This window comes from Thalassophryne amazonica, chromosome 8, assembly GCF_902500255.1.
Source record: "Thalassophryne amazonica chromosome 8, fThaAma1.1, whole genome shotgun sequence".
Classification (NCBI taxonomy): Eukaryota; Metazoa; Chordata; class Actinopteri; order Batrachoidiformes; family Batrachoididae; genus Thalassophryne; species Thalassophryne amazonica.
The window spans coordinates 48,948,661-48,974,194 of record NC_047110.1 but is presented as its reverse complement, the minus strand read 5'-3'; the positions used below and the strand labels follow the sequence as shown (position 1 = coordinate 48,974,194).

Genomic DNA, 25,534 nt, shown 5'->3' with positions numbered 1-25,534 from the left:
GAACAGTATGTTATATGTGGATTAAGTGGTGACAAAACCTAAAGGTGAAAGGTATCCATGCTGAGGTCGTAGTACTGGTCTCAGTTTATCATCAGTTTTGATTGAACATGGCAGGTGTATTAGCCATATGGATAGAAAGCAGTGATTTCATTTGGGGAAAGAACATGTAAACAAACAAGGTCAGCAGTCTGACCTTTGTCAGAATCTTTGCGTGATCTTTGATCCAACATTGTCATTTGACTGCCACATTAAAGAGGTTATTAGGACCTCCCATTTTCATTTGCAAAATCTTGCAATGATTAGACACATCTTGGTGGATGCAGAAACTGATTCATGCCTTTTTCTTCCAGAATTGACTGTTTTCTGGATTACCACTTGAGAATTCTGCTACGAGAGTCTAGACTAGAACCAGATTTGATCACACCCGTTTTGGCTTCCTGTTTCTTTCAGAGTAGAGTTTAAGGTTTTGCTATTGACTTATAAGGCTCTACATGGTCTTGTACCTACAGATGTTGCTGAACTTGTTAAACATTATATGCCTCCTTGTGCCGTGATCACAGATCTGCTCTGTATCCCCATGGTCAAAAAGAAGTGAGCAGGTTTTAGAACCCATCCTTACCATGCTTCTGTTTCAGTGCAGAAGGTTCTGGGTTCAAATCCCACCCCCACCACATTTTCTCTATGTAATGTGGAGTTGCGCCAGGAAGGGCATCCGGCGTAAAACCTGTGCCAATTCAACATGCAGATGCAGTTTGGATTTGCTGTGGCAACCCCGAGTGCAAACAAGGAGCAGCCAAAGGGACTTACTTTACTTTTACGTAGTTGTAATTAGTAGTTGCAATTGCAAAAATTATGGAATCACCGGCCTCGGAGGATGTTCATTCAGTTGTTTAATTTTGTAGAAAAAAAGCAGATCACAGACATGACACAAAACTAAAGTCATTTCAAATGGCAACTTTCTGGCTTTAAGAAACACTATAAGAAATCAAGAAAAAAAGATTGTGGCAGTCAGTAACTGTTACTTTTTTTAGACCAACAGAAGAAAAAAAATATGGAATCACTCAATTCTGAGGAAAAAATTATGGAATCACCCTGTAAATTTTCATTCCCAAAACTAACACCTGCATCAAATCACATCTGCTCGTTGATATTGACCCTATGCCATGACATTGACCCTATGTGTCTTTTTGCAAGGAATGTTTTCACAGTTTTTGCTCTATGGCAAGATGCATTATCATCTTGAAAAATGATTTCATCATCCCCAAACATCCTTTCAATTGTCCAAAATATCAACGTAAACTTGTGCATTTATTGATGATGTAATGACAGCCATCTCCCCAGTGCCTTTACCTGACATGCAGCCCCATATCATCAATGACTGTGGAAATTTACATGTTCTCTTCAGGCAGTCATCTTTATAAATCCCATTGGAACGGCACCAAACAAAAGTTCCAGCATCATCACCTTGCCCAATGCAGATTCGAGATTCATCACTGAATATGACTTTCATCCAGTCATCCACAGTCCACGATTGCTTTTCCTTAGCCCATTGTAACCTTGTTTTTTCTGTTTAGGTGTTAATGATGGCTTTCGTTTAGCTTTTCTGTATGTAAATCCCATTTCCTTTAGGCGGTTTCTTACAGTTCGGTGACAGACGTCGACTCCAGTTTCCTCCCATTCGTTCATTTGTTTTGTTGTGCATTTTTCGATTTTTGAGACATATTGCTTTTCTGTCTTGACGCTTTGATGTCTTCCTTGGTCTACCAGTATGTTTGCCTTTAACAACCTTCCCATGTTGTTTGTATTTGGTCCAGAGTTAGACACAGCTGACTGAACAACCAACATATTTTGCAACATTGCGTGATGATTTACCCTCTTTTAAGAGTTTGATAATCCTCTCCTTTGTTTCAATTGACATCTCTCGTGTTGGAGCCATGATTCATGTCAGTCCACTTGGTGCAACAGCTCTCCAAGGTGTGATCACTCCTTTTTAGATGCAGACTAACGAGCAGATCTGATTTGATGCAGGTGTTTGTTTTGGGGATGAAAATTTACAGGGTGATTCCATAATTTATTCCTCAGAATTGAGTGATTCCATATTTTTTTTCCTCTGCTTGGTCTAAAAAAGTAACCGTTACTGACTGCCACAATCTTTTTTTCTTGATTTCTTATAGTGTTTCGTAAAGCCAGAAAGTTGCCATTTGAAATGACTTTAGTTTTGTGTCATGTCTGTGATCTGCTTTTTTTCTACAAAATTAAACAACTGAATGAACATCCTCTGAGGCCGGTGATTCCACAATTTTTGCCAGGGGTTGTATATATACACACATACACACACACATATATATATATATTTTCATCCTGTATTATGTTAAGCACTTAGCAAATTTTTCTGCTTAATGTTATATAAATGTATTATCAGCAGTCAAGGACATATTTACAGCCCCTGGGCAGTATACAGTAACATGGCTATGCCCCCTGCCCCGATTTAATTATGTACTATGGCCTTAACTTTTCTCGTCTTAGAACATAACTCCCCCCTTTGAGTTTAACCCATCCTAATTACAGTAAGGCACAATCCACACTAGGACCAGTGCGGCACCTACTGACAAACTCCAAATCTAGACACATTGCCTTGCACACCACACAGGACTGGGCATGGGTGGACTCTAACCCTGGGTCTTCTTTATATAAGGCAAGATTTACCACTGTTCCAGTTTTAATGGCCATGTAGCATTTTCTCTGTCTTTGATGATGTGAAACATGGTTGTGGTATTAGTTGTGAAATGGTTACTTCTGCAAAGGAAGTGACTGTTTCACCCATGCCTGCTTGTTGTTGGTTTGTTGCCACTTTTATTTAATACTCTGCACTGATTTTCATGATCGCTGCAGCATTATGGGACACATGCCTGTTCATGTCCCTCACCAAAATCTGTTACAGCCATAGAGTTACATCTCAAAAATAAGCAAAGGAAAGGAAGAAGAAAAAAAAAAAAAAACACTGGGGGGAGGAATTAGTGAGACAAGAGGAAGGGGTTGTTTAAAAATGTCTTTACAACACTGGACAAGCACTACACACAAAGACAGTCAATATTAGGGGAAATGATTTAATTTGGAGACGAGGCAAAGAAACACCACACATGAACAAACATTGACCAAAAAAAAAAGAAAAAAAAAAGAAAAAAAAAAAGTTTTTCAGCTACACACTCCGCTATGAAAAAACTCTACACAAGTAAAAGCAAGGCTCAAACTAAACAGTTAACTCTAAGACAATTACCCACACAAATTGTCAAAATCCTGATGAGTATTAAACTATGAGGACAGCACAAACACCAACATGAAAGTTACCACAATTTAGAGGATCCCAAACACCCCCCTCTCCCCCCCAAAAAACAAAAACTCATAAACCAAGTGAGAAATATGCAGAGATCAAAGTCAAATAAAACTGGGCATCTTTTTTTCTCTTTAAAGATACAAGTGATCAAAAATAATAAAAAAAAATTTGCTTGACACCACCAAGAGGCCAAACTCGAGACCTGGTCAAGGAAAGGCCACATTGAGAGGCCAGACAATTTGTCCAATATAGATTTTTTTTTTCTTTAATTTCTGATATAAAAAGCTTCACTGGTACAAAATACATATGAACAACCAGTTGTAGAAATTGGAAAGCCTGTGTATCTTTTTTTTTCTCCTTATGTCCAGTTTAAATAAAACTGATACTGACTGGACAGAAAAACTATCATATGCATACAGATCACATCAAGATGCACCCAATTTGGTTCTTATCTAGACAAGACAAACATCTATCAAATTATTGGTGGAACATGAATAAAGTCCTACTGATTATCAGATGGGATGGAGGTGAAGAAAAAAGGTTCTTTTTCCTCTTAAATCAAGACCATATCTACAGATGCAAAGCAAACACTGCCAAAAACAGCACTTGAGAAGATCAAAGAAAGAAAAAGTGATTGTTAGAGCTGAACAGGATTTATGTTGGAAGCCCCTGAAGTGAGTTCCTGTTGGGACTGTACATTGTGCTTTTATTCGTTCACAGTAACACTTCACCATACATGCATACAGACCTGCAGTCATTACACAAATCAGTTAAAGACAGACCGCCTCATTAACACAGCACCCGTCTTTTTACTTTTTTCACTTGAATCATTTGTTCGCCGCTTTATTCAATTTCAATAGATTCACCCCCCACAAAAAAAACATCACTTGTTCTGAACATCATGGGTTTGTATCGCAAAGTGTTACAGTACATGTTGAACACCAAGAAAGACCACTGACCTACAAATGTGTTAGTAACTTCACCTACATTTGTATAATCAATTGTTCAACTTCAGTACATCACAATACACATGTACCAGTAACTGAAAACAGAGAGGGGGAGCAACAAGCATGTGACAGGTTTTAGTGACACTGGCATATTTAAAAGGCTAACTGCAGCAATTTCTAGCCAAGGCCTAATAAGATGTGTAGGCAGTATCTAGACGTATATGGCACTTTGAATGTTATATTGCATTTGATAGAAAAAACACTGTAAAAAGCACATGCCTGTAGTAAAAAGTGAGACTCGTGGTACCTTCACAACTTCAACATAGTGACAAGAGTTTTGTACAAGTGATTAGTTCCCATGAATGTGTTCACCTTCACCTTACATCACTCCCTTAAGGACTGCCGCGTCAAATGTGGTACCACTTAGGAATATTTTTGCATTTCCAACAGTGGGGTTGAGACCAGGGGGGAATTTTTTTTCCCCTCCCTCCAAAATGTCAAATTTATGCTATAATCCATTTTGACACACAAAAGCCCTGAGTTGAAAACTCTTTCGCGCCATCACGAGGGAACTTTTATTTTTTAAAACAAGTGTAAACTTTGTGCTGAAAAATGGAATGTATTTGTAAACTATTTGGGTGTATTTAGTAGTACTACTGTGCAGTGCACTGTGTGACTAAGATGATTTTGGAAGTAATTTTAAAATAACAAAATGTGTGTAAAATGTGCAGAGACCCACAGGTTGTATAAGTGAGCTCTTCTTCAGGGGCTCCCACATTTGCAATCACAGGTGTTCTGAAACTTGCAGCAAGTGTGCATGTGTTAAAAAAGAAAAAAGGGGGTAACTTTACAACAAAGAACGCTTTGTGAATTTAAAACACCAGGTCTGACACATGAGCAATTAAATGATAGTCTGGCATCTGTATGATTAACAGATGCTGTAAAACATCATCACGAGGTGTCCACATGAAAATGAAACTTCAAATTGAGAAATTCACAAAAAAAAACAAAAAAAAAACCTGGAGATGTACCGTGGAAGAGAACACACAGAAACTTAACTTTTATATAAATGCAAGAAAACACAAAATTAGCATACAGATACTCAACATTGGATGCTAGAAATTAGTTGAAATTTGAACAAAAATGCAGAGAAAATTTTGCCTTACTTTAACTGGAAATGGCCCTCAAAAGGTTACGCTGATCAAACAGATTTTAGTCATCTTTCAAAAATGTAATACACCGAAGATCCCCCCTGACACAGATGACATTACAACATAAACTACAAAAAACCCAAAAGTCTGCCTGGGTTTTGTTAGTTAAACTTCTATAGATTCAATGGTATAAAATATAGGTAATCTAAGTGTGCATTTAAACCACAGATTGTCTATTTGTGAATCAGTTCTAAAAAAGTTGACTCATGTAGGTAGTCATTCCTCTAAACAGAGCAAATGTACCTTTTATTGTGCCATCATTAAAAAGAAAAGGAAAAAAACCACTTGATGGCTTTTGCAAATAAAGGAAAAAAATATTTTTAAATAGCCGTGGTGAAAATCACACAAAATGTGGAGATAATTACAGAGCACTGAGGGGTTGTACTGGTCAGACTTTCAAAAAGTGTTGGAAAGTGGTCTATAGTATGTTTTTAAGAAGCCAACATATTGCTAATGGCACCGAATAGCACAGCTGTGTGCCAATCCCTGTATTCAGCTTTCAAGTGAGCTTTTACTGAGAGAGGTAAAAAAAAAAAGCAACATAAAAAAAAAAAAAGCAAAATTAAAATAAATCCCACAGGTTTTTAAAACATTCACAAAAAAATCTTAAATGAACTGAACATAGGTATATTTTCACATTGATTTAATATCTCTCCCACCGCTCACATATCTATACAAGAAAAAAAAAAATGAATATACATGCAGAAAATCAGGTTGCGCTAAAGGTCAAGGGTCAGTGGGTGGCCAGGTAATTGGTCAGGCGAGCTTAGATAGACATCACAGACAATGGTGGGATGATGAGACCAGGAGTTTGGCTTGGCTTTCAACACCATGAAGACATGCTAGGCTAATGATGAGCAAACGGGTATGGAGATTTGTTCTAAAAAAGGAACAAGACAAAGAGGAGACAGTTAGGGGCACAGCACAAGAATCGTTTAGCCATGAGGCACAACCAACACAAATAAAAAAAAAATAAAAAAATAAAAAATGCTGATCACCACATAAAGACAGCGCAGTAACATCCTCCCTTCTCAACATACGACATCATACACAGATTTAAAGAAGTGACGCCATCAGACGTACGGCAGAGACTCAACATGCACACGACTGTATACTTGGCACCCAAAGATGATCCATCTAGTGCCAGTCCCCTGTGGGAGACGTGGATGATGGATGGAATGACTAGACGGTAAGAGGAAAGAGAGCTACCCTAGCTCAACATGGCTTAGATAACAAGAGACAGAAGGGAAGGAGTGAGACGGGGGGGGGGGTATAGATGGCAGCAAAGACCAAGGAGTTAGAGTGCAAAAGATTTTCACATTGAGAATGACAAGTGCACATATGAAAAGCCAAACAAAAGGTTGAAGCTCTGGGCTTGGAGTCGACTTGTCCTGCCTTCAAGACAACAACTGATCCTTAAATCAACCCATCTAGCTTGACCTGAAGGCAGTGAAATGGCATGAAAACACACCAGATGTTCTCCACTAAACACATGACACAAAGTACCTCCAGTAAGCACTGACTCCAGTGGTAGCCATAAATAACCATATACATCAAAATATTTCATCCAATTCAAATTACATGAGGAAACGGCAGGAAAAAAATGCAGTAAAATGAGGAACCATCATTGCAACCATTTTTTTCTGCTTGCTTTTTTTTTTTAATAGTAGGATGTCTTCCCCTCCGGTGCCGGGCTCCTTCCCCCCCACCCCACCAAGTCTCTGCTGTGGTGACCTTGGCTCAAGGGTGAACTTACCCTAGCAGTGCTAGCATTAAGCAGCGGAGGGGGGGAAGGCCCCAGGGCTAGGATCAGTAGGGTTTGCTGTCATTCTTGGAGCGTTTCAGCTGAACCTTCAGCCTCTTCATTCCAATCTGAAAACCATTCATGGCCTGGATGGCAGCTTGTGCAGACACCGGATTGTCATAACTGACGAAACCTGAGAACACAAATAGTATAAAGTAGTTATTTACAAGGGATACATTTCTTAGATTTGTTTGACAGCAGAATTCCAAAAACTGCAATGAATGCATTTTATTAAGTGTGTTGCGAAAACTGCTTGTGATGAATAACCTGTTAAAGTTTAGTTCGGTGGGTGCAGACGAACCGCTGACATTGGCTACTTTTGCCACAATTTTCATACTGGTGCCTGTTTGTAGTCTCTACCGGATCACAGTATTATCAAAGTACCAGTATAACACATTCAGTACGTGCACCTGCATTCAGTCCCTGTGTTTCATCAGCATTTGATGCTGCGAGCTGTCAGTCCGTTGTTTTACGTAGCAGGTCTGAGTTGTAAAGAAAAAAAAAAAAGCTCCCTTCTGTGTCTCAGAGCGTGAATGCACAGAGAGCAAAGAGCAGAGTGCAGCATTTACAAACACATTTTTAAACTTTTTTTTCTTTCAAACCCTGTGCCATTCTGTGTGTCCTTGCTGTGGTTAATCTATTACATTAACCTATTACAAATACTAATGCCCCCCCACCCCACCCCCAATATGCCTAAAGTCTTTTTCTGAGGACGACGTGAAGTAAAAAGTGCTGATAAAACCTTACCTCTCAATTGGGTCATGCTTTCTACATAAATACACAACCTCCATTCTACCTGCTCAGAGACTGCAAACCAGGGGTGAATCCAGATGGAAAGAGGGTGTTGTAGAGGAGGGGACATGCCCCTCAACAACCCTCAATTAAAGGTCCATTTTAAAGACATTTTTCACAATAATATTTTTAACAAATAAATGTTTGAATCAGTATTACTGTGGGCCCATTTTACTACAGTTCTGCATTGTTTAATTGAGCTATATAAAAATAAGTTTACTCAATTTAACTTTTCTGCATAAATACGTAACTAATGTCTAAACTCGGGCATTACTGGGTCTGTTTAGGGTTCCAGCTTCAAAATCTGGTCATTTAGGGTTCAGGAAGCCACGAATATGAAAATTATTATGGTTCATGGGGTCAGTATGCATTTGATAGCTGTTTGAGGTTTGATCAACAGATAAACTCTTGTCAAAGCAGATTTTTTCCAGCTACATCTGCGGGTTAAAGTAAAGTCCTTCCTCAGTAGATGTGATCTTCATGCGGCCATTCATGCTTTCATGAGCTCCAGACTTGATCACTGTAATGCTATGCAATGTTATGTTGGTGTTAACCAGTCTTCTCTTGCACACCTCCGACTTGTGCAAAATGCTGCTGCTTGTCGTTTAAAGAACACTTCCAGAAGTGAGCATATTTACGCAGCTACTTTACTCTCTCCACTGGCTTCCAGTTTGTTTGGTTTTAAAGCCATTAATGGCCTTGCACCATCTTGTCTAAAATTTTAACTCTCCTCACTTTCTGCAGGACATAACAGGCAACTGGTCAACTTTGCTTAGCTTTTCTGAGGTCAAAATATAAACTCTGGGGCAATCGTGTTTTTGTGGTAGCTGAACCCAGATTGTGGAACAACAGTTATCTCCTGTTTTACTTACCACAGTGCATCCATAAAGTATTCACAGCACTTCAATTTTCCACATTTTGTTATCTTACAGCCTTATTCCAAAACTGAGTTACGCTGAAGCCACTCCTTTGATATCACGATGCCTGGCATTTATGCCAAAGAGTTCCATCTTTGTCTCACCGCACCACAGAATTTTCTTTCTCACGGTCTGAGATTCCTTCAGGTGCCTTTTGGCAAACTCCAGGTGGGCTGCCATGTGCCTTTTACTAAGGAGTGGCTTCTGTCTGGCCACTCTACCATTCAGGCCTGATTGGTGGATTGCTGCAGAGATGGTTGTCCTTCTGGAAGGTTCTCCTTTCTCCACAAATGAATGCTTTGAGCTCTGACAGAGTGACCATCAGGTTCTTGGTCACCTCCCTGACTAAGGCCCTTCTCCCCCGATCACTCAGTTTAGATGGGCGGCCAGCTCTAGGAAGAGTCCTGGTAGATCCCAACGTCTTCCTTTTATCGATGATGGAGGCCACTGTGCTCATTGGGACCTTCAAAGCAGCAGAAATGTTTCTGTACTCTTCCCCAGATTTGTGCCTCGAGACAATCCTGGCTCAGCTTTGCCTCGTTGAATGGAACATTCCATCTTTCACCTCATGAAATATTTTTACCACTGAACTCAAACATTCATTATGTGTACAATAGCTGGCTTTTATGCTGACAAGCTATCGATCAGTTTTAGTTTACATTGCACTATTAAATTTGCATTTTGCAGTTAATACAGCCATTGATCATTTTTCAAGTTGTGAACCTGCGTAAGGAAATTCTTTAAAATAACATGAACACATGAACTTAAGCCCTAAGTTCAGACATGAACCACTACGCTGTTGACACCTTAACAATTTAGCATCCAGTAAATAATAGCATGTCAATCACTGTTATGTGGCATTTAGACAATTTTATAACAGTGTTCATTAATGTGCATTGTCCTCATCAAATAAACAAAGAAACTTACCAAAGCACTTGCTCAGATTGGTCTGTTTGTCGATGAAAACTTTGGCAGAAACCACATTTCCAAAAGGCATAAACATCTGCAGAAGGTCCTGGTCCCCAAACTCTTGTGGTAGGTGATAGATGAACAGGTTGGCACCCTCTGGCCCTACTCCATTAGGGAAAAAATCAAGACGGGAACAGTAAGCTGATCTGTATGAAAATGTGAACTGGAAATGCAAGTTGAACTTTGAAAAACAAAAACAATAGTACACTATGTAATATCCTAAACAAAACCGAAAACATGAGAAAACGAATAAGATGATGCAAGGGTTTGTTGTGGAGCTATTCACCTTCCTTCTGGCTGCCAGCGATGCTCTGCTGCAGGAGGGACTGGCCATAGAGGGAGGGCAGGGCGGAAGCTGTGTACTGCTGCATTCCTGAGTATGCCTGGGTCAGAGCGTCCATGGAACTGGCTGCCGATCCATTTGCCATAGAGGCTCCGAGGCCACTGCTCATGGCCCCCATACCTGTTAGAAAATTAAAATGTATGCACTGCTTAAATTTAACTACTTCAGAGGTGTATTACACCCTTTAACCACAAGGGGTCAGGAGTAAATCAAAGCCCATCTCACATCAACATGGTGTCTTGTAAGTCATCTGCTGTAACAGCTTGAAATATTTATCCAGATTTAGAACTCTTACCACTGACGCTGCTGGTGAGAGCGTTAAGATTGTTGAGGCCCACAGAAGTCCCAGCGAAACCCTGCAGGGTGCCCAGAGATGCCAAGGTGTTCATGGCTGCCCCTGCACTGGACCCTGCCGTTGAACCACCTGCTGAGAAGAACAATAAATAGGACAATCTTATCAAACAAACAACTTAATGATGTTCAAAATTTCTCCATTAAGTCAAATTCTCATGTTTATGAGAGAATGACACAGCAGAGATGGGGTAAAAACCTGTCTCGTCAGCCCCTTTCACACCGGGGCTGCTCTTAGTTGCATCGTGCGTCGTTATGACGACGCCACGTGGAAGCAACCTAGTGCCGAGACAATGCAGCTCGGCGCCACAACAGTGTGAGGGGCGCAAACAAAAATTAAACGTTTATTTTTTTTTTTTTTGCGTCCTCTGCTCGACAAAATTAAGTGGTTTCAGTGCAAGTCAGAGCAACAGGACAGTACTGTCGCCACCACTCACAAGACAATGTTACCCAATGCCAATTTATGATTCCTGCTGTGTTCCATTGTTCCCGAAGTCTAAATCATGCAGGATTGTTTTTATACCATGTACACAGTGCAGTAAAAAGGGGTGGTGGCCAAGTGGTTAATGCGCTTGGTTCAGTGCAGAAGGTTCCGGGTTCAAATCCCACCCCTGCCACATTTCTCCATGTAATGTGGAATTGTGTCAGGAAGGGCATCCAGCGTAAAACCTGTGCCAATTCAACATGTAGATCCACCTTGGATTTGCTGTGGCGACCTGAGTGCAAACAAGGGAGCAGCCGAAGGGACTTACTACTCAATGCCGTAAAAACTACACACTTAAAAAAAAAAAAAAAAACCACAGGGGAAAAAAAAATGCTGATTGCAGCTGCAGCTCCTCTCTGTGTGGAGCTGTCTGGTGAAGAGAGGCACTGTGAAGCAGCTTCTTCTCTCACAAATGTGTTTAAATAAAATCCATAAAAGTCCTGCTCACAGACTGATTGCCAGACATCCAGTAAAAAGTCTGGACATCTCCAGTCCACTGACGGATGGTTCGTTCACATGTGCACATGTGAACAATTAAAAGAACAAAAATAACTGTCTGGCTGCAAGCAGTTAGTTCCTTGCTCTCCCCTCAAACTCATCACAGTTAAAAAAGGACAAAAAGGACATAAGTCCTGCTCACAGACTGACTGCCAAAGACAGGACATGTCAACATCAAGTAGAACTCCAGGCAGCTCCACATTTGCTCACGGACGGTTCGTTCATGTGCGCATCTCGCGGTCAAAGGAGGAAAGATAAACTATAACAGAACTCAAAGCGCAGCCCTGCAGCTCAGCAGAGAAGTCAGAGTGCACAGTTTGGCTGCAGTCTGGCTGCAGCTAAACTGTGCACTCTGACTTCTCTGTGCAGAGAACCTGCAGGCTGCATTCTCACCTCCTCTCTGCCCCCTGCTGCGCACACCTGACGCAGAAATTCCTGCGTCATTATGACGCCACAGGAAGCAACTGGGAGCAGCCCCGGTGTGAAAGGGGCTTTAAAAAAGGTAATTATTACAGTTTTGCATACTGAGCCAATGTACAGTATATTTAAAGATTAAAAGTATATGGAGGCTTTCATAACATTTTAGATTAACAAACTCATAAAACACAACAGGCACAGCTGATGGGCAAATCTAAAAAAGACTTTATATTTAAATATATATATATATATATTTAAATATATATATATATATATATTTTTTATTTTTTTATTTTTTTTTCTCTCAAAACAATAAGGCTAAATATGGTCACATGTAGCTTCAAGGGCACTGGATCTGGATCATCTGTAAAATTTTTAATGTTTTCAAAAACAAAACAAAACAAATAAATAAATGTATTAAATTTGCATGCACTCAATCACACTGTCAATTAAAATCATGCTACCGATCACATGATGTTAGGTTACCTGGACTAGCCAAACCTCCCAGGGCTCCACTGTTAGTGGACAGGGCGGTGTTGGAGGTCGGGCTGCCAGAATTCTGTGCTGCAGCCGCAGCAGCAGCTAACGTGGCCAGGTTCTGCAGCTGAAGAGGGTTCACACCTCAAAAAAGAATTATAAAAGCTAAGGGTTCGATCAACAAAGAATTCAGAATTCTGTCAATCTAAAGGACACTAAAAATTACACTGACCATCTCATCAATAATCTGTATCCATGTATATAAAAACCCAGCAAATAAAACCAAAATATTTTCATAGCTACTTAATATGAGCACTGATTTTTCAGAGAACAATGACACGTTTGTGTAGCGCCAGCAAAGCAGAAGATCACAGACTGTCTTTAACATCTACCACTGTGAAATCCAACTGCTTATGGAGGTGAAATGCCTCTTTAAGCATGTACATGTTTAAATCATGCTTGCACACCTTTTCTGTGAAAATTCTAACAAATAAGATGCCTTACGACGATTCTCAATTTCTTTGCAATATATCAAAAACTGTTTTACGGTGATCAGTCCCAAATAGAGGTCACTATTGAGGTATTGTACCAGAAAACCAATTGCAGATTCAGTCCAGGTTATTTGTCATGGCTTCACACAAGGGGTTGACCAATCATTGGCGCTGATATTCAGCATTTTTGTAGATATTGGTATCGGCCATTTATACCGGCCGATATGGCGGTTTATTTTTGCAGGGCTGCATGTAGCGATTCACTGGCCGCAAAGTTCCGCCTTCATGCCTACATTTTTTAAAAAGAGATCGCCAGTCAGCAACTTTAACATTGCATGAGGCCACAGTGCTGTATAACTGCAGCAGCTGAAAGCAGTGTCTCTCTGTCTGAGTAAAATAAATAAAGCCATCAAAAGCCATCATTAAATAATCCAGAGCTCCCGGGGAAGGTTTCTCTTGAGGTTTGACAATCAAATCAGTCAAGTTTCAGTTTTTGTACAAACAAGACAATTTATTAAAGCGGTTAAAATGAAAAAGAAAAAAAAAAAGAAAAGAAAAAGTAATGCAATCCTACTCACAAATGTTAAAAGAAAAAAAAAAAACCAACATGACAGAAAAACTCTGACAACTCTGCCTCACTAGATTAAAGCTACTGTGTGTAAATTTATATTTACAGCCAGTATCACAGTGTTAAATTGTGAGACACAGCTCTCTGCCTCATTGGATTAAAGCTACTGTGTGTCCATTTAGAAGAGGGGAGCAAATATTATGCCCAAATACTCAAATACTAATGTGTCCTTTTAAATGTTATTTATGGCCTAGCATAAAATAAAATTAGATGACAGAAATATGAAATATGCATCATATTTAAGTTAAACTGCCTGAAGTTGTGGCTTTTACATTAGATTACAAAACATTATAAATCTTGAATTACTTTAGCTTATTCTGCCTACTGATGTGAACTGTAAGATGTTATGCCTTACGTTCGAATGACATTTTGTGTTTTTCTGTACCCCATGTTTGAATGGAAAGGGGAAAGAAAGCTTTAGTTTTTGCCTCCCCCTCTTCTTGGAATGTCCTTCAAATGGAACTAAAACTGCCTGGGCTGATTTCGCTGACAGCTTCCGATCAACATTAATGTCAATGTCTTAAACAATGTGCAATGATTTTCATACGTGCCCTACTCGACGTACGAGGGGCCAGGAGTCAGGGAGCAGAGGTGGGGAGCGAAGCGAAGGTTCTGGGCGAAAGTTACGCCACGTACACCGGGGATCTGAGCTTCCGAGCGAAGATGCCACAGGTCGCCAGTGGCGGAAGCGCAGACACCATGGAAAGCGTGGAGGGCTGCTTGTTAAGTTACGCAGCCACCCGACAAGGATCCCACTCCCCTCAATTTACCTGGCAAATGTTCAGTCTCTGCCCAGCAAGACGGACGACCTGTTAAGCCGCATCCAGACCCAGCATGAGGCTTGGGACTGCTCCATGTTCGGCCTGACAGAGACTTGGCTTCACAGTAACATACTGGATTCTACTTTTCAGCCTCTGGGTTTTTCTGTCCATCGTTTGAATCACTCGAAAGAGCACACCGCGAAAACGAAAGGAGAGGTGTGTGTTTCCTTATTAATCTTTGGTGAACAGACAGTGTTATTGTCAACAAAACGTGTACAGCTAATCTAGAATGCCTTGTTCTGAAGTGCCGCCCCTTTTATCTCCCTCGAGAGTTTTCAGTGATGTTTTTGTGCGCAGTGTACATACATCCACGTGCGGACGCCTCTGTGGCTCTAGATGAACTGAGTGATATTATATTAAAATGTGAGAACTCTAAATCAGATGCAGTGGCTATAGTAGCTGGTGACTTTAACAAGACCAATCTCAAGTCTGTCTTTCCCAACTACTATCAATATGTGAAACATCCCACCCGAGGCACACAAACTTTGGATCACTATTACAGTAATGTGAAATCCGCATTCAGGTCTACTTGGAGACCAGCTTTTGGCAAGGCTGATCATTCCTCGATTCTACTTCTTCCTACGTACATACAGAGGAGTAGATAAGTTAAGCCTATATCACGCACTATACAGTGCTGGACTGAGGATAATGAATTAAAATTGCAAGGCTGTTTTGATGCTACGGATTGGTCTGTCTTTCCATTTGAAGACCTGAATGAATAGACTGTTACTGGATATATAAACTTCTGTATTGACTCTTGTATTCCAAAGAAGGTTGTGAAACAACAGGGAAGTCAAAAACCATGGTTTAACGCAGATGTGAACATGAAGGTGCTCGAGCCTTCAGCTCTGGTGATGTCGATGCCTATAAGCAGGCTCGATTCTCTTTTGAGAGATCAGTTAAAGCTGATAAGCAGGCCTATGGCGATAAGATTGAGAGTTATTTTAGAGAGGACAATCTACAACAGATGTGGAAGGGACTGAGTGCCATCACCTCTTGGAGGCCCAGGAGTGAGCACATGGTTACTTTTGGTAACTCTCTCCCTAATGATTTAAACAAATTTTATTGTCGCTTTGACACCTTGGAAAGGGAGCGAGTGGACTTTTTGGTGAGCGATAGGAAAAAGGTCTCACGATTTTACAGGAGGATGTAACAAGGGCCCTGTCCAGGTCTAAGGTCAGGAAGGCGCCTTGGCCCGACGGTATTCCTCCTCGTGTTTTAAAGCTGTGCTCAGAGTAACTTGCACCCGTTTTAACTGACCTCTTTAATGTGTCTGGGGTACTGTACTGTTCCACTCAGTTTTAAAAGGTCAGTTGTTATTCCAGTGCCTAAGAAGTCACCTATTACTTGTTTAAATGACTATAGGCCAGTCGCGCTTACATCTGTGTTGATGAAAACTTTCAAACGTCTTGTGCTGGAGCACATTAAAGCCCAGATCCCTGTGTCTGTTGATCCACTCCAGTTTACATACAGACAGAACAGAAGTGTGGAGGATGCTATTTCATTTGCCTTGAACTTAGTGTACAAAACAATTTAAAGTTAAATACTGCAAAAACTTTTGAGTTGGTTGTTGACTTCAGTAAAAACAGATCTTATGCTCCCATCATATTAAATGGCACTGAGGTGAAAACAGTTGAAAACTGTAAATTTCTGGGATTGTTTTTATCTGATGACTTGAGCTGGAATTATAACACCAATGGAATTGTTAAAAAGTCTTGACAACGGCTTTTTTTTTTCTGCGTAAGCTGAAAGAATTTACTCTGAACAAGAATATTCTCTTAAATTTTTTATCACAGCTGCATTGAAAGTCTTCTTACAAACGCTGTAACTGCATGGTTTGGAAATGCCACTGCTAAAGAAAGGAAGGCTTTAAATAGAGTGGTTTGTTCAGCCAGTAGGACTACTGGTGTGGAACTGTCTGTCCTGGAGGACATTTACAAAAAAAAGGCTTAAGTCTCGGTCTTTGGCTATTACTAAAGATCTCCTGCATCCCGCCAGGGACCTGTTTGAGCTTCTTCCCTTGGGTAGGCGCTATCGGTCTATTAAATGTGGGACATCACGTTATAGAAAAAGTTTCTTCCCACAAGCTGTGGCAATGATCAACACTTTGATTAGTTTTAAATGTATCTTAAATTATTTTGTGGCTTTGTCATTTTAATGGTATTTTTTATGTTCTTTTATGCCTTTTTATTGTTTGTGTATGTCTTGCTAGTGCACTTTTGAGCTCCTTGCACCATTTTTCCAATGTGGTTTTAATACTGCAAATGACAAATAAACTTGAACTTAAACCTCATCTTATTTATGAGTCTTTCATTTTTCCTGACCATCAGAGGTGGTGCATAAGCACTGAATAATCACCTTTGTGCGAATGCAGGTCGAGAATAAATATAAACAAAGTCACATGTGACCTATGTGACCCTGGAAGCTCAGTCCCTTAAACCTTCTCGCAAGCAAAGAAGGACTCAGAGGCACCAAGCACTGTGGTGGTCATCTAGGATTCATAGAACTGTAGTTACATGCATAACGTTTTATTGTGTTAGAGCCTGCATTGTCATTGTAAAATATTTATCGTGTCCATTGGTCAGCTGCTTGTGTTTGTATTTTATGGCGGATGTGTTTTATTATTGTTTTGCCTTGTTTTGGTGTGTGCTGTTGCCTTCTTGGCCAGATTACCCCTGTGAAAGAGGTCTTCATCTCAGTGGGTTTTCATATCTGGTTAAATAAAGGTTAAATGAAATGAATGAATGATCCCTGACTTCTGGTACTGACTGAGAGCCTTCAAAGAAACACTGACTGGCTGTTAGCCCATACCACTCTTAAAATATGAATTACTGCTTTCTGGTTTGTAACAAAGTCCCTCCCACAACTATACTTGATTTGTTACACATCACAAGTTCAGCCCACCAATGCTGAAGGCTGCTGTCCCACAAACTGACATAGCAGATGATAGCAGTGTGCAGAGTGGATCTGTGCTGGCTGTATTTATTTAGTTATTTGTTCAACATCATAATAATGTTACTTATAGCTCCTTGCACGTTTTGTGTGCAGGTGATGTTGAAGGGCTCTGTGAATTAAAGATATGCTATAACACATTTTAAAGAAAGTTTTATGTTAAGTGTGTTATGCTAAATTTGACACTCTTTACTGGAAGCAAACATTGGCCTCAAATATCGGTATCAGTCTCCAAATCCTGTTGATAATCGTTACCAGCCCTTAAAAATCCATATTGGTCACCCCCTACTTCACACCCAAGAAGTCAACCCACTGATCACATCCCAGCAGTGCTTCTGTGCAGCCTGTGTTGATTTGTCCAATGGAATTTTTTTCCAGTTGATCCTAGTTGCACAACCAGTTGTTGATCATTTCTGTCCTATACAAAGATACAGGAAGTGCTATGTGGAGTTGACGCAGTGTGTCAAACTTTTCCTCAGTGACACAGACTTGTGTTGTTGAAAATGTTGAACTCTGTCCTATGTGAGTATCTGATGTATCTGCAGAGTTCAATTGGGCACTGCAGTCTTGTTTGAGGGTGGGCGCTAAAGGGGTAAAATATGACACATGACATCATTTCTCTACATTCGGGGGAAAAACAACAGCATTTTCAATGGGTTTTTGGGCAAATTACACACAAAGTGAAAATGCAAAGAAAAAGTGACGATGCGGTGGGAAAGCGGACATGTGTTGCAGTTTATGACCCGGAGCACAAACATGTCGAGGCAGTTTTAGCTGCGAGAGAATGCAGTTACTCTGGTTAGCTGGGTAGACTAACACTTGCTGACACGATGTCTCCCACTCACTTTTTCTTCCCTTCTCCACTGGGAACTTAAAAAAAAAAAAAAAAAAAAAATCCACTTTTCACAACTGCTTCGGTGATTGCAACCAAAAACAAAACAGTACACCATTTGTCTGTGTGAAGTTATGCTGTGTATATATTGCACAGTGGTGGGCACAGTTCAGCTAATCCGATAACATAATTATCGAAGCTAATGTTTCTGCTAGCGGATTAGCTTTTCAGATAAGTTTTAAAACCATCATCGGCCCAATTATCTTCCGATAAATTTAGCTCCGATAACTTTCAGTCCACTAACTTTTTTTTTTTTTTTTGCTGGTAAAGTGAGCAAGGTTTAATGGTCAAAAACATTTGTAAACCATAAAATCAAACATTTTAGTCTGTCTGTTGTGTGTTTGTGGTAGACTGGCTGCCTGTCGCTTGCTGATGATGTCATCATTAAGTGCAAAACGTGATTGGCTGGTCGATACAGGGAGCATTGTGGGTACTGTAGTTCAGGTTCACTTTGGATGTTTCAGTGAGTGTTGTCAGCTCGACACAAAACAAAACAGACTAATTTTAACATTTTATTTTATTTCTTTTTGGCTGACAGTATAATTTAAATCGCCAAGACTCAGTGGGGAAGAGGAGCTCTCACTTCACAAGGGACATTTCTTCACAGTTTAGACACTGTTTTGGATTTTTAAAAAAGGACGCTTTATGTGGATTATTTAGTCAGATGAATCCCACTGAAACCAACCAGGTAAGAATTTATATTTACTACGTGTGTTTTAATCAATCAATGCATTAATGGACGTATTTGGTTGTTTAAGCCGCAGGGTTCAAAGCATGTGGAAAAAAAGCAGCAGCTTTTTAGTTCGTAAATGACCTTGTATAATACAGAGATAAACTGTGACTTCTAATACTGTGTTTTACTGCTTTTGAAAGATAATGACAGTGTCTAGGGTTTTATTTTTTTATTCATTCATTTTTCGCGCATTCTTATGTGTTTGTGATCTTGATACCCAGCAGCGAAAAGTGAAACTGGTTTATCAGAAACCGACAGTGTAATCTGCCGTGTCCGAATCAATACAAAAAGTTATCGGTTATCTGTAATAAAGATCTTTTTTTTAAGCAGTTTATCAGTTTAGCGTCATAAAACATAACGTTTCAGTTAGAGGATTAATGGTGATCGAAGCTAACTATTTGGTTAGCTGTGCCCACCACTGCAGTGCCCTATTGAAACTCAACACTCAAACACACATGCAAGATGAGAATGAAATTCTCTCTCTTTTATATATATATATATATAAATGCAAAAGTATTCGCCCTTGGTATTTCAAGCATTTTCATTTGTTTATGCCATTTCAAATACAACCCCTGGCAAAAATTATGGAATCACCGGCCTCGGAGGATGTTCATTCAGTTGTTTAATTTTGTAGAAAAAAAGCAGATCACAGACATGACACAAAACTAAAGTCATTTCAAATGGCAACTTTCTGGCTTTAAGAAACACTATAAGAAATCAGGAAAAAAAAAATTGTGGCAGTCAGTAACAGTTACTTTTGTAGACCAAGCAGAGGGAAAAAAAATATGGAATCACTCAATTCTGAGGAATAAATTTTGGAATCACCCTGTAAATTTTCATCCCCAAAACTAACACCTGCATCAAATCAGATCTGCTTGTTAGTCTGCATCTAAAAAGGAGTGATCACACCTTGGAGAGTTGTTGCACCAAGTTGACTGACATGAATCATGGCTCCAACACGAGAGATGTCAATTGAAACAAAGGAGAGGATTATCAAACTCTTAAAAGAGGGTAATATTGCAAAAGATGTTGGTTGTTCACAGTCAGCTGTGTCTAAACTCTGGACCAAATACAAACATGGGAAGGTTGTTAAAGGCAAACATACTGGTAGACCAAGGAAGACATCAAAGCACCAAGACAGAAAACTTAAAGCAATATGTCTCAAAAATCGAAAATTCACAACAAATGAGGAAGGAATGGGAGGAAACTGGAGTCAACGTCTGTGACCGAACTAAGAAACCGCCTAAAGGAAATGGGATTTACATACAGAAAAGCTAAATGAAAGCCATCATTAACACCTAAACAGAAAAAAAAAAAGGATACAATGGGCTAAGAAAAAGCAATCGTGGACTGTGGATGACTGGATGAAAGTCATATTCAGTGATGAATCTCGAATCTGAATTGGGCAAGGTGATGATGCTGGAACTTTTGTTTGGTGCCGTTCCAATGAGATTTATAAAGATGACTGCCTGAAGAGAATATGTAAATTTCCACAGTCATTCATGATATGGGGCTGCATGTCAGGTAAAGGCACTGGGGAGATGGCTGTCATTACATCATCAATAAATGCACAAGTTTACGTTGATATTTTGGACACTTTTCTTATCCTATCAATTGAAAGGATGTTTGGGGATGATTAAATCATTTTTCAAGATGATAATGCATCTTGCCATAGAGCAAAAACTGAAAACATTCCTTGCAAAAAGACACATAGGGTCAATGTCATGGCCTGCAAATAGTCCGGATCTTAATCCAATTGAAAATCTTTGGTTGAAGTTGAAGAAAATGGTCCATGACAAGGCTCCAACCTGCAAAGCTGATCTGGCAACAGCAATCAGAGAAAGTTGGAGCCAGATTGATGAAGAGTACTGTTTGTCACTCATTAAGTCCATGCCTCAGAGACTGCAAGCTGTTATAAAAGCCAGAGGTGGTGCAACAAAATACTAGTGATGTGTTGGAGCATTCTTTTGTTTTTCATGATTCCATAATTTTTTCCTCAGAATTGAGTGATTCCATATTTTTTTCTCCTTTGCTTGGTCTAAAAAAGTAACCATTACTGACTGCCACAATTTTTTTCCTGATTTCTTATAGTGTTTCTTAAAGCCAGAAAGTTGCCATTTGAAATTACTTTAGTTTCGTGTCATGTCTGTGATCTGCTTTTTTTCTACAAAATTAAACAACTGAATGAACATCCTCCGAGGCCGGTGATTCCATAATTTTTGCCAGGGGTAGTAGAAACTTCATTTCACTTCTCAAATAGTGTGTTCATCTGCTATATGATATATTTAACTGAAATTTTTGATCCAGACAACCAATGATTTATAAAGGAAAATCATGAAAATTATCAGGGGTGCCCAAACGTTTGCATACAACTGTGTGTGTGTGTATATATATATATATAGATCTTTGGATGTCTGAATCTGTGGGAATTAAAACGAGAATCGACCCTCACATCAGGGTAAATGTGAGGCATTACTTGTAAAGTGCTTTGAGCGTTTGATGCAGATGGAAAAGCGCTATATAAATGCAGTCCATTGATTTCAAGTCGGTGAATCAATCTTTTCAACCCAGCACTACCCGGGACCCAATCTCCATCTTAAAACTCTTATTCTCCTCCACGAGCAGTTCCAACAGCAGGCACTCCTCTTCTGTTGGGCTTTTAGCCTTCCAGTGTTTATCACACAGGTGCTATATGATTATCAAATGAATGCTGTGCTTTAATCATAATATCTACCTGCTGTTTCCTAGAGAAATATAACATAAGAAACAGATGCAGGAACTTCTGGCCAAGAGAGTTGAGTTGAAGACAGACCATAGGGCATGAGCCATTGCTTCTTGCATGAAGGACAACTTAATAGCTACAATGGCATCCCAGGAATTTAGAAACTCAAGAAGATCAAAGTTTGAAATACAAGAAGAAAAGATGAGAAATGCAGGACAGTACCAGGATGTCGACATGCATGGCAAAGATAAACATGAGCCTGAGGATGATTCAAAACCAAAGCCAGATCCACTAAGAGTAGGCAAAATCATACTAAAAACAACGTGAAGCCCCCACGACCTCCCGTGAAATATGCAGACTTAATTAAATTGGCAGAACAGTTACAGTTGTACCAGCTGAGCTAAAACCCAAGATTGTGAAAAAGGATAAAAGGCCTCACACTGCTTTGCCATCATTAACACCTAAACAGAAAAAAACAAAGTTACAATGGGCTAAGGAAAAGCAATCGTGGATTGTGGATGACTGGATGAAAGTCATATTCAGTGATGAATCTCGAATCTGCATTGGGCAAGGTGATGATGCTGGAACTTTTGTTTGGTGCCGTTCCAATGAGATTTATAAAGATGACTGCCTGAAGAGAACATGTAAATTTCCACAATCATTCATGATATGGGGCTGCATGTCAGGTAAAGGCACTGGGGAGATGGCTGTCATTACATTATCAATAAATGCACAAGTTTACGTTGATATTTTGGACACTTGTCTGTGAGCTGCTTTTTTTCCACAAAATTAAACAACTGAATGAACATCCTCCGAGGCCGGTAATTCCATAATTTTTGCTTCTTAATATAAAAATTTCTAAAATTATTTTTCTTAGACTCAAACTGAAAATAAATCTCTACAACTTGATATGAATCCATTCAAAATATAAAAGCCAATATGATGGGTTGCATAAGTAATCAGCCCCTCTGGTTTAATACCTGTAAATGATCAGTTTTATTGCCAGTTTTCTTCAGACAAGTCAGGGGATGGATACATGAACATTTCCAAGTCACTCAATATGTCTTGAACTTTTTTTTACATCAGTTATGAAGAAATACAAATAGTATGGTACTCTGTGGTAAATCCACCTCTCAAAAACTGAGTTACTGTGCAAGAAGGAGAAGATTGAGGAAAGACACCCAGACAACCCAGAAGAAGTTACAGGTTTCTGTGGCTGTGATTGGAAATACAAAATGCAAAACATGCACTTTGCACAATTTCTGCAGTTATACAGCTTCACGATTAAGTGGTACAGAGGAGGGTTTTCTTTCACCAAAACATTAAATCCAGGCTTGTATCTCATATGTATCTTCTGGCAATTTGTAGCCAAAATATCAGGTCTTTTTACGAAAATCCTCCTCTGTACCAGGGGCTGATTACTTATGCAACCCATTATACTGGTTTTTATATTTTTAATGAATTTATATCAAGTTGTACAGATTTATTTTCAGTTTGAGTCTAAGAAAAAGAATTTTAGAAATGTTTATATTGAGAAGCCTGATTTACTTTTTGTATTTGAAATGGTATAAACAAATTAAAATGCGTGAAATAACAAGGGGCCAAATACTTTTGCAAGCCACACACACACAAAACTTGTGAACTCGCTTTTCTGCGTGACAAGGCATGTCTTTCACTAAGATTTAAATTTTTGACTCTTTTCAGCCATCCTATTATTGTGAACACTATACTGTATACAGTTGTTTAAGTGAAAACAATTCTGTCATTACCTTTTCTCTCAATCTTGTGGTGTGCTTTTTGTTTTGCCTTATTATTGCCACAACAGATGGTCCAACGAATGCTTCCAGACATGATTTGAAGAGTCTAGAATACGTAATTTAAAGCTTTTTCAAAGTATCCAAATTTTTTTTGGATGCACCTGTATTTTGACATATTTTGCAGTTTGAATGTTTCAATGAAGACTAACTTCTTGCTTTGTTAGTCTGCTGCTATTCAATCTTGCCCAATTGGAGGCATTAAAGCACAGAGAGGCTTACCGACCATCACTAATGCATGGGTGCAAGTGACTGAAATTATTATTTAAATTTTTTTTTGAATGAACATTTTCTATGAGTGGACGGCCAGAGCCGCAGGCGTGACATGCCCTAGGGGTGTCCAGGGGCAGTTTTTCTTGGTTTAAACATAGTGGTATTTGACTCTTGTACTGGAACAAAATATGGCTCAAGTCTTGATTTCATTAAAATTTATTTACTATCTTGTATGTATTGTCTGTAATAAGCTTCCACAAATGGACTGACTGCATTAACAGACAGTAATTCTGCTTTCACTGTTTTCATTCTACATTTATCAAATTCTAAGTGTCTCTTATAAAACAATGACAGTTTCTGCTTTTAGTAAATAACACACTTAAAGACATAACTATTGCCAATGAAAAGTCTTTTGCCACTTGTAAGTCATTAAAAACTGATGCAATAGTTAAAAAAATTAAATTAAAAAAGTCCATCACCAAACCAATACCACATATTAATGCCAAATAGCACCACCAGACCAACTGAATTCTAAATAAAGTGTTGTGAAATGCCATCACCAGAATGCAGCACTTTCAAATTCCACCAGTTGTAATATAAATAATAAAAATCATAACCAGTGAATATACCTGTACAGTATTTAGCACAGTGCTTTAATTTTACCTCAAAATATTTTATTTTACAAAATATATCTTGTGGTTTTTGAATAGTTTATCTATTAAAGAGTCAAAACTGATGGAAATCAATTGTAAGGCCTGAAAGATGTTTCTGTAAAAGTATTTTAGCCATAAGGTAGAGTGAGAGGGGAAGTGTTGGCTTTTTAAATATTTGAAAGACACTGGACTCGGAGAGGATTTAGTATTGCTTTAACGGACTGATGGAAAAGGTGGCAGCAATGCAACAATAAAGATGCCGGCTGCCATTAAACACCACAGAAGAGAGGGATGCGATTGATTTACTCCACATGGTTATGTTTTCAGAGGAGCGTGTTTCATGTCAAAATAAAGCCATATATATTTTATGAAGTTAGCAGTTTTACATGACAAAATAAACAGAACATGAAAATAAATTTTGACAGAAATCCGTATACAAACAGAGGTTTTGCAGCCCCGATTAATGTTAGAAGAAGAAGGCACCAATATCATGTTAACTTGGCAATGATTAACTTCTGCAGTTATGTTATTTGTTTGCTGTCATACATTGATAATGATAACATTTGGACTAGTGAGTAACTGCAGTACATATTGCAATGTTTGTAAGCATTGTGTCAAACAATATTCTCACAATGCTTTGATGCTGAATGCAATGGATAGTTCATAAAATACACTTGGAAACTTAGCTTAGCCACATGACAAAGACTCTAGGTAAACATGCCAAAAAGTCTACAACTGAACACAAATACCCTGATATCAAGTCTGGGAGACTTATTTTATAGACACATATCCAGTAGTACAGTCCTGACCAGATTTTATGTCCAACTGGCTGAATTTCTTGTCAAGCCATTTGTCGCTCAGTCAAACGAGCCAAACAAAACTACAAATATGGCTGTGGCCATATTCAAAGCAAAAAGAAAGAATCGCTCACAAATCTGAAATTTTCCAGGTGAAAAAAAAAAAAATCAGTTCCTATTCAGGTGGCTGGCTTCCATTTCCCAGAAAACTGTTAGTTTGGCTGAAAAACCTGGATATCTGGAAAACGTTAATCACTGTCTTCAACTGTGATCC

At 39.2% G+C, this 25,534-nt stretch overlaps 1 pseudogene; it reads right to left on the bottom strand.

Annotated features, from left to right (window-relative positions):
* Positions 1-3,462: 3,462 nt before the first annotated feature.
* The window catches only part of LOC117515547, a 71,282-nt pseudogene continuing 49,210 nt past the window's right edge, over positions 3,463-25,534 (bottom strand).